This window comes from Lytechinus variegatus, chromosome 18 (assembly GCF_018143015.1).
Source record: "Lytechinus variegatus isolate NC3 chromosome 18, Lvar_3.0, whole genome shotgun sequence".
NCBI classification, from domain to species: Eukaryota; Metazoa; Echinodermata; class Echinoidea; order Temnopleuroida; family Toxopneustidae; genus Lytechinus; species Lytechinus variegatus.
In genome coordinates, this window is record NC_054757.1 from 2,406,670 (window position 1) to 2,421,560 (window position 14,891).

Consider the following 14,891-nt stretch of genomic DNA (forward strand, 5'->3'; position numbering starts at 1 on the left):
AGACAAAGGTAGGGGCACCGTGGGCTAGTGGTTACGCCTCTCGTCTTTCAAACTGAGGGATGTGGGTTCAGTTCCCAACCTTGGTAATGTTTTCCTTCAGCAAGATATATACCCACATTGTGCTGCACTCAACCCAGGTGAGGTGAATGGGTACTGGCAGGAAGTAATTCCTCTAAAAGCTGTATGCACCGGTAGACTAGCTTTGCCCGAGTAATATAGGATCGCCTTGAGCACCTAGCAAGGTGGATATGTACGCTATGCAAATCCTATTATTTATATTAATATAGTAGTTGTGCTTTATAAATGGTCCATATTAGTCAAAGGCTCATTCATAATAATTTAACAAAATCATATAGATGTACAGGTCCTATGCAAATGACACTGGAATTAATGTTCCCATTTTTTTCTTCCGTATTTTCATTTGCTAAATTTTATCGATCAGCCATAGTGTCCATATATAAGCCTACAGCCAAAACGTATTGTGCAAAAACAAATGCCTATCCCACGAGACTACAGAACACACATCAACTCCAAACGTTGTTCACTTGAACCCTCTCCCCACTAGCATTCATTAAGACAAGAGACCATTGTACTTTTCCTCCACCATGGACATAGATCTAAATTTGTCCATCGCTCGAAAGCAAATGCAAAGGAATAAGGGCGAATGGCAAAGAGAAGCAATAGGAATTTGGCCTGGATATCCACCATCGTAGGGCAGGCTTTTTTCTCCGGCTAAGCTTTAACTAATAAGATCAGTGCGTTGACCAGGTGAAGTGCATGCGTTTCCTAAGGTTCGGTTTAATATCGTTGCCCTCGCTCTGTCACGGTTACATGTAGCGTGAGCTCTTCTCGGTCGCTACGATGGTTAGCGTAGGTTTGAAGAGGGGGATGATAAGATGGGAGCTAATCTTGGATATATATACTTCTTTGCGCTGATTCTATATAGCAATACAAAGTGTACTGAGAAAATATAAAGTTGATGTCAAAAAAAAAAGAATCCTCTACCGTCTGATAAAGGCTTCAAACCGCTCAAAGAATATTTTTGGATAAGTAGGCCTTATCATTAGAATAATGAGCAAGAAAGCAAGGAAAATATATATATTTTTAAAGAGAATTTCACTATTTGTTTCATGATAATAAATCACGGGTAATTGTAATGATCACTTGTTTTTGAGTGAATACTACTGATTTGTCTTATGCTATGGTGGATTCACACATAGTCGAGTGCTCAACTGAAACAATTATTGGAGTTCAAATTTCCTGATTAATGAACAGAACACAAAATTGCTGGTAAAAGGTAAAAAAATCACTGATTTTTCTTTTAACTGTTAATACTATAAAAAACTAATGCTACCTGGATATATGCATTTTATGTACCTTTCTATACATATTACTTGATGTATTGCAATTTCATCAATCATTTTGTTAAAACTTAAATGGTTCATATAAAATATACGTTCCTGCATCATAGCCAGCAATATATATCAACCACTGAAAAAAATACATGTTGCAAAATGAAATCAGCGGAAACGTACATCGGTAATCAAATTTTCCTGATCAAACAATAAAAAAGAAACACATAATTGCTGGTAAACGATAGAAAAATAATCCAGGCACTTTTTGTTCTGTTATTATTCAGAGAACGGAAATTATCCACCTGCTATAACAACTTCCTATATAGTTTTAGCGGTGGGTCGTGTGTATGGTATACTGGCAAAGGTGATCGGGGTCAAAATATGACTTCATATGAGTTCTCAATTACATATTAGATACAGGTTCCTCAGGCTATGATTGTGGCCCATTTACAACATAGATCTGATTATGATGAGGGTGGCATGGATAGGAAATAAATTTGCTGCAATAAGGGAATTTGTTTTATATGATGATGACATCCCACTGGTTATAAATAAATGATTTTTTTTATGAAATAGTCATGTACAATTACATCTCAGGTGAAAATTAATGATGATGACGATGATGATGTCAGATGATGATGATTTGATATTGTAATAATGATGACGATGATGATGATTTGTGATTGTAATGATGATGACGATGAAGACGACGATAATGATAACTATGATAATGATGAAGATGACTTTTCTGAAGCTCCAGACAGTTTCAATTCTTTTTTAGAAATTCATTTGTTAATTTTTTTTTATTAAATCTACTGCTGATATGCCTCTCAAATTCCTTCATAGTGAGTATTGGGAAAACACTCTGTCACATACAAATTGAAATTGCTTCGATTTGGAAATGGTCATTCACATAGAATGAATGTGATTTTAGAAGAAGAAAGCAATGTGAGCATGTCATGAGCAACTAATAGAGGCAACCAGATGGATCATTGGTACTCAGCATATGAAGAAAATAATACAGAAAATCATCCAGAGCGACAACCAAAGAGAGACCTGACTATCAAAATGTTGGTTAGCATTGTTATTCCCCCGGTTTCCCCAACCAAATAAGTCAATTTGCCCGTAGCACAACTGGCCAAACTGCCCAAGTTGAAATCGAATCTACCAGAATTCAGCCCGTTTTCTTCTTCTCCCGTTCGATCATCTATTCCTCTCTAATAGCAGCCCTGGGCTGTGTTTTCCTAGCAAAGCCCCACAGACTAATCTACCGCGCCTTCAGTCGCATCTTACCCCTATACCATCAGTTCAGTCATCAACACCATTGGATGAAGACTGCCATGCAGGGAGAAGGCTGGGGCTCTCACCGTGTGCTTGGAACACCAATTACTTCTCAGCTTACCCCTCTTTGCTTTCTTCTCTCTTATATATATATCCCATGCCTTTCTAACTTTGAACTTTCTTTCTATATCTTCTGGTGTCAGTGGTATCATCTTTGATTCCTTTCACATCCTCATCATCAGTTAAAGGGGAATGAAACTTTTGGAACAAATAGGCTTGTGTAGAAACAGAAAAATCAAAGAATAAGAATAAAGAAAGTTTGAGAAAAATCAGACAAATAATGAGAAAGTTATGAGCATTTTAATATTGCAATCACTAATGCTATGGAGATCCTCCCATTGGCAATGCGACAAGGATGTGTGATGTCACTGATGAACAACTTTCCCTTTGGTGGACTATAAAATACCCTCAAAATGTCTCTTTTTGCTTTTTCTTATGATGATACAAACTCTCTATCCATGATGTATTCTTAAAAATATGTATTACATGCCCTCATGTAGAAAGAACACATGATCTATGGATAGATGTGATAAAAGAGGCAATTCAAGTGAAATATATACTAAAGTAATGGGGAGAGTTGTTCACAAGTGACATCACACATCTTTGTCGTATTGCCAATTTGCTATCTCCATAGCATTAGTGATCGCAATATTCAAATGCTCATAACTTTCTCGTTATTTGTCCGATTTTTCTCAAACTTTTGTTGATCTGTTTCTTTGATTTTTCTGTTTTCACACAAACTATCTTGTTCCAATGGTTTCATTCTCCTTTAACAGCTAGAGGGACTAAAGCTCAATGATATAAAGTCCTTCCAATTGTAGAAAAAGAAGATAATAATTGTATACAGCCTTTCAAAACACGACTAGTTTAGTTTCCTATTCAAGGGAACCATTGCACGTATACCACATCTTCAGATCCTGCTGGTATTTCCAGCCTTTGATGCATTCAAGATATTGATCCTGGGTTCCAAATTCACTTCATCTGGCTTGAGTGCATCACTGTATGGATATGGTTTCATGACATTTGCTCTGGCGACAATTGCTCCCAAGGAAAATATGCATGTTAAGACAAACATAAAACCTCACCTCAAAAACTAAATTAACCCTTATCCTTATCTTTGCATTATTCTAAACCAAAGCTCTATCATAATCCTAACTCTAACCCTATATACCCTCTGGGATATTAAGACTGGAGTAATTATTTCATGTCACCATAAGGTGGTTTCAAACCGCCTCGATCACAAGAATCCCCGTTAAATTACGAGAACTTTTTAAGGCTAAAAAATACCCGTTAATTATTCCTGCATTCACACCGCCCCGAAACACATCCTTCGGGATAAGTTCCCGAAGTTACGAGCATGCGCAGTGTGGTCTGATAAGCAGGCAAGGCGGGAGATTCAAAATCACTAGCCCAGCAGCCACCCACGCCGCCGCGCCCAACGACACGCTGGGATAAAAGTTCCCGTAATTTGCTTTCACATCGCCAAAATACCTGCGACCTTGGAAAAATATCCACGAAAGTTCTCGTAATTTCGCCAAGTACCTACTATTTAGCGGGTATTTTCTTTCGGGGAAATTACGCGTAGTTTGCTTTCACATTACCAAAATACCTGGTATTTTCTGGTCGGGGTAAATTTCCCGATCAGAGAATACCTGGAACTGGCGAACTTCGAGGCGGTCTGAAACCGCCTACTGATATAAATATCTTGCTGTCTTGACTGGGAATAGAACTTTCTGATTGAATCCTTCTGATATTGAAGATGATATTCAAACCAAGATGCCATCATATATATAGGGTATTGATATTTACAAGACAGTCTTACAACAACTTGAGTTCTGCATTTGCAGTATTTAAATTTATCTTCTTTTTTTTTTGGGGGGGGGTCTTCTTGCTGTAGCTCCCTATTAACCTCTGCTAGATTCTTTGTCTTTATATCATTACCATATATCAGTCTTCTCATTTGAGAAATATTGTTTTACTCTTGTCCAATCCCCATCTCGTCACAAAGTGTCAAATTTTCAACCTCTCTTCCTACCTTTTCAACTTCTTTCATCCAATCTACTTTAATTTTGCTCTGAGCATTAATTTTTTCTTCTTTTTCACTAACATCTAAGAATCAGCCATCACCATTCTACTTATCCCCCATCTCAGCATATGCAACTTATCTTCTAGCATTTCTCATTCATTCACATGATATTCCATATTTTCCTCTTTGCGATGTCTTGCGACTTTCCAATCCCCCTCGTGCCTGGGTCGCTCATGTAAACATGTTCTTCTCCTGTCAAGTTAGGAATTAATAGGTAGATTCATCCTGCTTAGGCTGCAGGAGTCATACATCCTGATTTCTTACCCCTATTGTTCCTTTCTACCACTCAGATCCATCATCCATAAATGCATAGCTTAAGGATTAAGACGCAAAAAGCATTTCCACGCATTCACATGCATAGCTCCCGCATTTCAGAACTCCGGTCTAATCTCCCGTCCACCAATAGGTAGGGGTACGTCCAGACATCCCCCGTATATCATGTATCGCATGGGCCATTCATAATGGTCCTATCGGGCGCTGGGGAAGCCCTGGTGGTTATGCAAATGCCACTTTTTAAGATATGAATGAGGGCCTAAAGATTCCTGAAGATCAGAGGGGATGCCTGAGAAATTGATAATGGTGGTGATGCTGATATACTGTAGCAGTGGTGGTGGCTTTGAAAGTGATGGAAGTGGTACAACTGCTGGTGGTAATGGTGGTGTTGGTGATAGTTGGGGTGGCGATGGTTGTGGTAGTGATGAAGATGATACAACTACTAGTAGTTGTCCTGTTGGGTGGTGATGAGTGTGGACTTGTGGTGGCGATGAAAGTGATATAACTACTGCTATTGGTGGTGGTGATGGTGATGGTTATGCTAGTGATGAAAATGAGACAACTACTAACTAGTAGTAGTGGTGGTGGTTGTGATGAAGGTAATACAACTAATAATAGTGGTGGTGGTGATGGTGGTGGTATGATGGTGATGGTAGTGATAGTGGTGGGGGTTGTGATGAAGGTGATACAACTACTAATAGTGGTGGTGGTGATGGTGGTAGTGGTATGATGGTGATGGTAGTGATAGTGGTGGTGGTTGTGATGAAGGTGATACAACTACTAATAGTGGTTGTGGTGATGGTGGTGGTATGATGGTGATGGTAGTGATAGTGGTGGGGGTTGTGATGAAGGTGATACAACTACTAATAGTGGTGGTGGTGATGGTGGTAGTGGTATGATGGTGATGGTAGTGATAGTGGTGGGGTTGTGATGAAGGTAATACAACTACTAATAGTGGTGGTGGTGATGGTGGTGGTATGATGGTGATGGTAGTGATAGTGGTGGGGGTTGTGATGAAGGTGATACAACTACTAATAGTGGTGGTGGTGATGGTGGTAGTGGTATGATGGTGATGGTAGTGATAGTGGTGGTGGTTGTGATGAAGGTGATACAACTACTAATAATGGTGGTGATAGCGGTGGTAGTGATAGTGGTGGAGGTGATGTTCGCGATGGTGATGAAGATGACACAACTGCTAGTAGTGGTACCAATGATGGAGGTAGTGTAGGCCTACTCCTGAATGACAAAGCAGAACTGGTTGGATTTGTTGTATCAGAATTACCAAAGACTTTGGGCAGTGGTAAAAAATGCTATTGCATTCATCCTCATAAACTTATATTCTGAGCTCATTAAGCATTCCTGAAATTAACCAATTCTTAACACTCAAGGGGATAAGCTGTAGTCTTTAATTTATTTCTTTATACACTGAACAGTCGAAAAATTTCCCAATGAAATATTGTTTTTCTTATTTTGTTTTAACTTCATAATCAAATATCTATTCATAATACATATGAAACACAAATACTAAATAAATTTTACAGATGAAACTATCTAATGGAAATACTGTACAACTTTGAAATGTGTATAACAAATTTAATTGGGGGCAGTTACACACAAGACACTGTATAATGCCAAGTTTAGAGCTAAGAAGACATATACACTACACTGTACATTGAGCTAACGACCTTATGCTCCTAACAGATGATGCGTAATCAGATGCACTCATAATCAACCCTGATGATTTGTATTTTTCACGTAACATTAGAGACAATACTGATCTTAATCACATTCAGCCTTCCTTTCCCTGGCTTCATACTGCCCGGTGAGATGCAGAAAGACACAACCCCTAATGCAATAACACATCCAATGCCCTTCTGGGTCCTAACATGACAATATCATTTTTTTTTCTTTGTGCATGTATTTCGTTGCCAGCTTATTACCTAGACCCATCCTCACCATCATTTTCTAGGTCTTTAATTGGTTATGACAATTCCATTGGCTCTGTCAGCTCTCCACTTAATTAAGTCACAGTTGTTGTCTTCATTACGCCCTACGAGTCCCATCGTAATTCAATCAGCAGGACTGAAGGGCGCCCCCATCATTAGTTTGTATTCTTTATGCAAGAAGAAAAAAATAATTTTGGTTGGATACAATATGAATTAATGCGCAATAGCAGATTACTTCATATTTGGTTTGAATAAAGGTTATTGGCTTGAATGAAGGTTATAGTGTACTCATGTATGTACATGTATTCATTTTTAATCATAAATAAAAAAATAGAACAGTAGTACTAGTAATAATCATACTTCTAAGCTAATACATAGTTTAACGAATTCTCTACGATGTACCAGACTGGGTAAAAAATATAATCATAAGTATAATTACAACCTAATATGATAAATTTAAACCCAGGGCTATGCACTTGTACAATGCATGATAAATGAAGTAAAAATTGTGATTATATCAAATCATAATCAAGGATTCCTGTTCAAAGATGCTCTGTAAACTTTGATTCTGTGAAACTACCAGAAATAACCAGGAATCTCACTCAATGAAAACCACACCATGTCAGTATCTTTATTATAGTAGCTTTCCATTCATAACACAAATTACATGGAACGATGCCAAGCACTACAGTAAGGAACTACTATAGGGTTCACTCTACAGATTTTCATAGGAGCACATAGGCAAGGTGCCCAGAAGAAAGTAGTAAGTGCCATATCATCATCAATGCCATTTAAGAACCTTCTGGCATAGATAATCACGACTGAAACAAATGTCAAGAAATCAGGATGCACGCCCCTCCTTGCTCTCAAGCGATGGAATGAAAAGTCATTAAAAATAACAAAAAAATGAATCATTCTCCCTTGGGACTCCACCATCACACACACACAAACACAACACTTCATAATCTGCTATTATTTTGGCGAACACCGCCAATTTCACATCTAGTCGTCCCATCTCAATTATTTACTAATATTTGTTGTTATGGAAGTGATTTCATAGAGCCAACAAGGTCCTTGATCTTCAATAATTGATAAAACATTGGCAATCTTCGCCCGATTTTTTTAAAAGCAGGTAGCTTTAATAATGAAGTGACCAGACACTGCACAGGGTCCTATTTATTGCAGACATGTGGATCGCAGATCATGGGCCGACTGCGATATGAATCATTGGCGAATAATCTCAAAAACTCACGCCACGTTTGGGTTCTTTGCAAGAACATGTAAGGTGATCGTTCGGTGATTCAAATACTAATATTAATGTAATGAAAAACACACCTTGATATGTATATTCTACATATATTCTGTAAGAGGTTTACCACATATGTTTCTCAGTTCTTAAATACTGTAAATGACAATTACTTACATACATCCACATTCATGACTTACAACATAGAGTGTACCTTTACTTATAAAATGCTTACAAAACTATTGCTCAACCATGGCTTACTTACCCTTCTGAAACAACTTCATAGAAGTTTGCTACTACCCTTCCTGAATGGCCAATTGAGAAATATACCAAACCAATTGAACAATATCTGAAAATAACTTGATTCTTATCAAATTTTTCAGAATCGATATCAATCACAAGTGACCTTTGCTTTCGAATTGGAGACCTTGATGTATTCAATATTCAGAATGTTGCCAACACCACAAAGAGACAATCACTTCTAGCCTTTGAACAAGAATCTATTATTGCATGGCCTTTTCTTTAAACATTTCTTTTCAAGCCATTATCACACTGTAAAAACACCTCTTCACAAATAGAAGTCAAAATACTGAGATTTCTTCAAATCTGCTGAATAGGAGTTGAGCGAAGTGGCAGACTTCACCACCTCACATAGTAGAATTCAACCCCCATCCAACACATCGGACCAACAAACAATGGACGTTCAACGATCTAATTGTGAATAGCTCCAACCAAGTACAAAAGAACACAAGGGAAAGAAACAAAAACACGGGGGAGAGACGACTGATGGAAGGGGGAAAAATGTGAAAAAATCGCGGCTCGGGGCAAGAATGTTTTTCGACGGGGGAAGTCGCGGGATAAAGGACTGCCGAACGCTCCATCACCTCTTCCACCTGTCCAATGAATGCAGCGAACAAAACGCCTTTGTTGCCCGTGGCACGGGTTCGACGGCAATAATTTCCAGTACTTAATAGAATCAATACAGGTTTCCTGCATAGGCCAGTGACAGAATTAGAATGGACAATCTTGATTAACATCTTGCATTTTTTTTCATTCAAAACACTGTTCCCAGGACCCCAAAACTTGGAGGGGCAACCCAGCAATGGCATGGCACCCAGTCCTACGATTATGGAACAATTAACATTAATTTTTGATTCCCACAGGCTTTCTTTCTACACTGTCCTTCATCCTCCAGCATTTCACATTTGTGATCATGTTTTTAAAGAAGCGTATCAATCAGATATGATGATTAATATCTGGGGACAGACCATTACACATCATTGCTGAATGTGACCTGAAGATCAAACTTCAGAACTTTTTTTGTTTCAATTCAACATGTGCGGCTGGATTTCAGACAGATGCTACAATGCTAAGTTTGTACAGTGATACATGTTCATCTATAGGCCTACAGTGTTCAAAATGTGGACAATATTAAACTAACTTGAGTATTCAGAAATACATCAATATTCAGGTCTTAATATATCAGTCCAAGGCCATCAAAGCCCTTGGCCATGGATAGATTCGTTGTACCTCTTGGAAGAGTGACCTTGCTCTATGAAGTGGCCTGAAAATTGCTTTCAGGAATAAGAATTAATAAAATGTAACAATACTAAAACATACAATATATGCCACACAAAGCACATTAATTGCAAACTGCAAAGGTAACAAGCTCCTGTTCATGAATGCATTCTTGCCAAATGTTGAAATGAACTGTGCATCATGTCAAAGGTCAAAGGGTACAGTTCACGAGTGTATTCTGGCCAAATCTCATTATGAACTGTGCATCATGATAAATGTCAAAAGGTACAGTTCACGAGTGTATTCTGGCCAAATCCCATTATGAACTGTGCATCATGTCAAAGGTCAAAGGGTACAGTTCACGAGTGTATTCTAGCCAAATCTCATTATGAACTGTGCATCATGATAAAGGTCAAAAGGTACAGTTCACGAGTGTATTCTGGCCAAATCTCATTATGAACTGTGCATCATGACAAAGGTCACAAAGTACAGTTCACGAGTGTATTCTGGCCAAATCCCATTACGAACTGTGCATCATGACAAAGGTCACAAGGTATAGTTCACGAGTGTATTCTGGCCAAATCCCATTACGAACTGTGCATCAAGACAAAGGTCAAAAAGTACAGTTCATGAGTGTATTCTGGCCAAATCTCATTACGAACTGTGCATCATGACAAAGGTCAAAAGGTACAGTTCATGAGTGTATTCTGGCCAAATCTCATTATGAACTGTGCATCAGGACAAAGGTCACAAGGTACAGTTCACGAGTGTATTCTGGCCAAATCTCATCATGAACTGTGCATCAGGACAAAGGTCACAAGGTACAGTTCACGAGTGTATTCTGGCCAAATCTCATTATGAACTGTGCATCATGACAAAGGTCAAAAGGTACAGTTCACGAGTATATTCTGGCCAAATCTCATTATGAACTGTGGATCATGACAAAGGTCACAAGGTATAGTTCACGAGTGTATTCTGGCCAAATCCCATTACGAACTGTGCATCAAGACAAAGGTCAAAAGGTACAGTTCATGAGTGTATTCTGGCCAAATTTCATTATGAACTGTGCATCATGACAAAGGTCACAAAGTACAGTTCATGAATGTATTCTGCCCAAATCTCATTATGAACTGTGCCTCATGACATAGATTACAAGGTACAGTTCATGAGTGTATTCTGGCCAAATCTCATCATGAACTGTGCATCAGGACAAAGGTCACAAGGTACAGTTCACAAGTGTATTCCGGCCAAATCTCATTATCAACTGTAAATCATGACAAAGGTCACAAGGTACAGTTCATGCATGCATTCTGGCGCTTGGCCAATCTCTACATCAACTTTTTGTCATCCATCATCAGTAGACATCAAATCAACAACGCATCCATAACATCTACTGCGATCAACGGACACAATGGTCGCATTGGGCGGTTATCCCCATCAGGAAAGGAATCAAGAGATGGGCAACGTCCATCCTCCTGGAGATATGATTCGAGATTAGCAACGAGATTCTCACACATTTGACCAAATAATCCCACCCTAAATCATACGCCAAGCCAAAAATGAATAATCTGTGGCTGTTGCGGAATTACAGCTCAGTGACTCGACAGCCTGGCTTACCAGAGTTGGGTGGACTTTCTCCCTTTTTTTTCTTTTTGCTTTCTGATTTGTGAATGGGTAGAGTGGAGGATGGCGATGCACCTCGACGACAACGTGGGGCTGTTGGCCACAGGGGTTTGTGTGGCAGTGGATGGGATTTTCATCTACCCCTTCAGAACATTTTGGTGATTTTCAGAAGGCTTGCAACATGATAGAATAATCATGTTGGGGGTGATTTGTAATAGATGCTCTACAGGCATGGGACATGTGAGAAGCTGATGACATGTGGGTTTTGTGAGAGAGGGGGAAATAATCAGAAGGGAGATGGAGAAAGGTGAGTAAGAGAAAGAGATAGAAGCTGGTTTCAGACCACCTGTAAGTTCGCCAGTTCCAGGTATTCTCTGATCGGGAAATTTACCCCGATCAGAAAATACCAGGTATTTTGGTAATGTGAAAGCAAACTACGCGTAATCTCCCCGAAAGAAAATACCCGCTAAATAGTAGGTACTTGGCGAAATTACGAGAACTTTCGTGGGGATTTTTCCAAGGTCGCAGGTATTTTGGCGATGTGAAAGCAAATTACGGGAACTTTTATCCCAGCGTGTCGTTGGGCGCGGCGGCATGGGTGGCTGCTGGGCTAGACATTTTTAATCTCCCGCCTTGCCTGCTTATCAGACCACACTGCGCATGCTCGTAACTTCGGGAACTTATCCCGAAGGATGTGTTTCGGGGCGGTGTGAATGCAGGAATAATTAACGGGTATTTTTTAGCCTTAAAAAGTTCTCGTAATTTAACGGGGATTCTTGTGATCGAGGCGGTTTGAAACCGCCTAGAGAAAGATAGAGAAAGAAAGAGAGAGGGGAGGAGAGAAAGCATTAAAGATGATTACCAGAAGAAGAGAGAGAGGGCGAGGGAGGAAGGGAAGAGGAAATGGATAAAGACAGGCAAGGGATGAAAGGAATTGGATAAGAAGTAAAGGGATACCAGTAAGTGAAAGAGACAAATAAGGGTAAGAGTGAAAGTAAGAGGCACACAAACGCCCTCAAAATATACTTTAAAACATTAAAATGAGGGAAAACATATAGCAGCATATATAAAGTTGAAAATAAAAACATAATTTAAGATGGGCGGGGTTTTTTTCAATCAAATTTTAAAAAAAGACAATTTTCTACTCCATTCTTTGAAATCAAATAGATGAGTTCTGAAAAATTGTAGTAAAACAATGTGGGTATGAAACAGAAGAAATAATGTTTTATGTGGTGATAATGCAAACATGGAATTTACCCAAAAAAATTGAAGTCCTATATGAGACAAAACTTTGAAAATGAATTATTTCCTTTTTAGAATACAATGCAGTGGACATCATTGAATGCATTCAATCTTTCCCGACATTGATTGTACATGCATTCTAAAAAGGAAATGAATGATGAACAAAGCAATAACATGTACAGATGAATTAGATCTATAGACAAAATTGTAAATATGAATATTCATACACATGAATAAACATGCAAAATGAATGGATTAAATCTATTACTTAATCAATGAAAAAGAAATTGAAAAGAAAGAAGGGAGTTGATATTATTCCACTGGACAATCCTATTTTAAAAAAAAAACATGCAAAAATGAAGAAAAAAGGATCACTTTGCAAGCAAACGCAATCAAATTTTGAATAAATGAAATTAAAAATAGAAGATTACGTGCAAGAAATTGTGGATGAACAATACAAAATGTGCAAAAAGACACTTGTAAGAATAAGCATGAAAGAGATAAAAGAAACCAAACCGAAGCCACACTTACACAAAAAGAGACGAAAAAGAGATAGATAATACGCCTGAAACGGATGAAATCTTCACCCGATAAAAAACCCATGGGGAAAACCGGGTACACGATTCGGTCGTCTCAAGTACTTTGCGCAATCCTCTTCCAACGAGAAGCTTATGAAGCCACTCATAATTGCGGCCAGGTTTCCCGCATCGCTGCTGTCATCGCCGTGTGCCAGGCTACAGCATGGAAGAGATTGAGATCTACAAGTAAACTACTCATATCATTAGTCTAGAATACGATGCTTCCCACTAATAAAAAAATTCTCCTTTCATACAAAAGATTTCTCTGCTCAGTAATGAATCATGTCAAGAAAAACCCACATTTGAAATGTTATTCATTAATAAAAAGGGAGGTCAGAATAACAAATTTTTCGGTGTCAGACAAAAATTTAATGTTTAAGATCAACTTAAGTTTCTGGGAGATGGTAATTTGGCTGATTTGATCTTATTTTGTGGTCAGACGTAGTCACTACTCATCAGCAGACTTGATTAGAGTGCATTATCAAGAACAGAACAATTCCTGTAAAAGCTTTTCAATGTATGTAATTTGGCTTTTTTGTATCTTGATTTTTTTCAATGATTAAAATTAGATATAAAATAGGATATTTTTTTATATTGTTAAAACATGATGAAACATGTTTTTTGTTAAAATGTGTAATTAATCAATAAGACTTTCGATGGTACCAAACATGAATTACAGAGCTATGAACAAAACTACACAAAATAGATAAAATGTGACATTTTGATGCAATTAAAAGTACAAGAAAGACTTTACAAAAATGACTACTCGTAAAGAAAATAAGTGTAGAGCTAAGTGCATTCTTGCATCTATTATGGTGGGGGGGGGCTTGCATCAATGCATCAGTCTAAGTATATATACAAGCACTCCTTCAAGCAGTAGGTGAGTTAGTGACTTCATGAAATGAAAACTGGATCAAAGAAAATATAGAATCATTCAAACACCATGGCAATGTTGGAGTCATGCCTCTACAAATAATGAATAATACCTTGAGACCTATAGTGCAGCAAAACAATGCAGAAAGCATTTTCTAACACAGCACTTGCATGGAGGAAATATAATTACACACTGTCTTCTAAATCTATGCTATCACTTAAAGTTAGGAATAGGAATTTTAAAATGACCGATTCATGTTTTTTCTGCAAAGCACAAGAAACACAAGTTACCACTAATTCTGGCTACCACCCACAATGGCAAAAAGTAACAATTTTTCCCCCCTTTTCAGCCGGGCAGCGAGAAACACAAGAATGCAAGCAGGCAGCCTCTTCTTACGCTACTTTGCCAATATTGCTGCAAGGATACTTTTGATACGAAAACTGAGACATCAGCCCGGCAAAGAACACGCGGGCTGGGAGTTGACGGTATTACACCAAAACACGCGACTGTCCCGACCATCATCATCCTTTTCCTCTTCCCCTCATGAATATGCATGAAGGAGCTTGGAGCACTTCAGCCAGATGGATGAGGGTATATCTTTCCCTCCTTCCTCTATCTCTCTTCTCATCTCCTCTCTCTCTCTCTCCCTCTCTCTAATGCTGTCTTTCTCACACTCTCCATCTACTGGTACATATCTCTCTATCACTCTCTCTCTCTTCCCCCCTCTATTCAATTCTACCCATTTCTTGTCTCCCACCCCCCCCCCCTTCTATCCCTCTCTCTCCATCTCTCTCTTCAAGTTCAAATTC